This window comes from Triticum urartu, chromosome 4A, assembly GCF_056163025.1.
Source record: "Triticum urartu cultivar PI428250 chromosome 4A, HENAU_Tu73, whole genome shotgun sequence".
NCBI lineage: Eukaryota > Viridiplantae > Streptophyta > Magnoliopsida > Poales > Poaceae > Triticum > Triticum urartu.
In genome coordinates, this window is record NC_141876.1 from 209,291,765 (window position 1) to 209,295,038 (window position 3,274).

The following is a 3,274-nucleotide window of genomic DNA, read 5'->3' on the forward strand; positions in this document are numbered from 1 at the left end:
AACATGTTATATATGAAATTTGATTAGAAAATATGTAGAATATGAATATGAGATTATTTTTACATGTTAATATTTTTAAATATTATTTTGGAATATATTTGAGTCAAACCAAATGATTTTCTAAATTATCTGTATCTTTTAGACCGTAACTTCAATTTTAACATATTATATATGAAATTTTATTAGAACAATGTGTGGAATCTAAATATGATGTTAATTTTACCTGTTGAATATTTTTAAATATTGTTATGGAAGCAAACTTATAATTTATAATGCAAGATTCGTGTTTTTTCATACCAGCGGCGATCCGGATTGCAAATAAACACCCCACTATAACCATATACGGAAAATAAAACATCGATAACTACACATGCATACCTCTGAAAAATGTCGCATGGGAAAACAACAGATTTCTCATTGTGAGAGTGAGAGAAAGCGAGCGAGAGAGAGAGAGGGAGAGAGAGGGAGAGGGAAGAGAGAGGGAGAGAGAGACGCCTTAGGATTAACCATATTCAACACATGTTTTTTGTTGTTTTGTATGAACACCGAGGCCATCGCCGGCGAGGGTGAGAAGGAGGATAAGCGGCAACACAAATGTGATGCCTCGCAAAAATAAAGGAGATGGACCTAATGTGGTCTTGAGTGATGGTTTTTGAGTTAAGAGCGTGTGTTATGTTCTCTCCCGTTGCAACGCACGGGCTCTTTTGCTAGTAATACTTATTCACAAACTTGATACAAAACACTCTAATTTTGATATACATGTATCACTAGAGATATATTATGTTTCAGTGAGAATATATTCCTTGTGCTGTTTTGGTGAGGTGAGGGAAGGATGCGGTTTGTTTTAAGATACTAATTATGGGTTTTTCTGCAAATTGGTAGAGAAGTGGGATGTTGGTGAGAAAAGGCAAAAACTTACCTCACAGTCGTTAGATGTAGATCTAATGGTCAGAAATGAGGGATGGCAGACACACCATCATCACCAACTTAGTCTTCTGTAGGAGTACTAGCAAGATCTCCGTGCATTGTACGGAACATCAAGATGCATTTTTTTATAAAACACTTGTTGTGATTGACCCATGCGGGAGTAATCCCATGTGTAAAAACTAATGATATCTCGAGAAAGAGGAGATAAGGTGAATTGGAGTGGGGTGGGGTGTGGTGGTGATTGGTGGTCGGACTGAGCAGAGGCATGGGGATGGACGACGCCGGTAGCGGCCACCAGGCTAGTTTGTTCGAGAGGCTTCCTTTTTTTAATTGCTCAACAATGACGTTGTTGGAGATAAGGATGAAGGAGGGAAAGGCCTTGTCTGCAAATGTGGAGAGAGGTGCGGCTATCTTTTAGTTTAATTTCCATCTGTCAGATATAGATCGAAAGGTCTATATTGCAAGATGGCATGCGTACCATCATCACTAACTCGTTTTTTATAAGAGAAGAAATATAAGTATGGAGATACAAACGTATTACCGATACTTGTTTCCGTAAACTAGGATCTACATTCTATTCAACGGCTTAGCATGTGGGGCCTTAGCACAATGACTTCTCGGCTGTGTAAAACAAAGGTTTTTCCCATCGCCAATAAGGAGGGGGTGACAGCGGTGCGCTTTCGGCTTGCTCTAGTCCTAGTAGTCATACTAGGTGGTCTACGCACGTGTACATTTATTCTTTTTCATGTCTCATTTTCGCCGTACTGCCATGACTGTTGATGAATAGACGGTAAGTTATTCACGGGGAAACCCTTATTGAGCGTGTTTGCGAGAGAGAGAGAGAGAGAGAGAGAGAGAGAGAAGCGAGTTTGTGTGCGTGTGTGATATGTCTAGAGACTGAGGCAATGATAAGAGATTCTTTGTGTCTATGTCTGTGGAGGATAGAGAGAGGCATGTACATGGGGCTTCGTGTTGTGTAACGTGGAGACTATTTGGAGATATATACATACCTAGAGCTGGAGAGAATATGCAAGGGTGTGTGTCTTAAAAGAAGGATCCAGATAGATGGGTGTTTTGCATGTCAGTGTGTGTTTGTGCACGCGTTTGTGTGTGAGAGGGAGTGTGTATGTGGAGTAGAGAGACCGCTAATGATGTAAACCTAGTACAAGGGAAGGGGTAATAAGGGGTAATGGTGTGACATGTGTGTCAAAGAGAGGCAAAGGCATGTGTAGTAGAGGGATAGCATGGGTATGGGAGGGGAGTAGACTATTTGGAAGAGACATCGAGTGTGTGTGGGAGAGGGGTGCAAGAACAAGAGAGAGAGAGGGAGAGAGAGAGAGCTAGAGACGGGCAGAGAGAGAGCTAGCGACGGAGAGGGAGAAAGAGGAAGAGAGGGGGGAGAGGGGTCGTTTGTGTCCATAAGTGGCGTATAGATAGGGAGACAATGTTGATGTTGTTCAAAATTGGCCTATGTACGGAGAAGCAAGGGAAGCAAGTCATCGTGTGTGTGATAGGGACGTCATGAGAGATCTAGAATAGATGGTGTAGAGAACAACGTGCGAGATTGACAACGATGATACACTAGGGAGCTATGGAAAGAGACGCGGCATATATGTATACAGGGAAGGAACTGGGGTGGGTCCACATGTGGAAGAGATAGAAAGAGGACAGTGGTGCACAAGGAGACAAAGTGTTCTTGTTTGTAGTGGGGTGGTGTGTGAGGTGAGTGTGCGAGAACCACATAACTAGGGATATAGACATTTGGGGGCGACATTTTGTGTGTATGGGAAAGATACACTCTACATAGTGTGTGTGCTTGGGAAAGAGCGATGTCGAGAGACCTAGAGAGTGGGGGAAGACATGTGTGCATGCCCGAGAGACAAAGTGATAGAGACCTATATTGGGGTCCAGACTTTGGAAGAGAGGGGCGTGTTAATGTGCTCGTGTGTTCGTGTCTAGGAGAGAGAATGGCTTGTGTGTGGGGGGTGGGGGTGGGTTCAGATAAAGAGTGAGGTGTCTATATTTGAGGGACTTTAGCGTAATTGAGATATATATGGTCAATAGTGTGTGCACTCATGGTTGATCAATTTGTTTCATGGTTTGGACAATGAGATAATGATACTTTTGAACATGCGTGATATACCTTGATGTACCATAATTACAAACCAAAGATTGGAATTTTGGAATTCGACTCCATCATTAGGTAATTCATTTAAACAGAGGTACATTTTTAAGCCGAGACTTCATGATTTCAAATTCATATATCAAACCTAGAGATATACACATACGGGCATGTTCAAACTTTATAATGATCCACTTTATTCATACACATACACATTTTTTATTT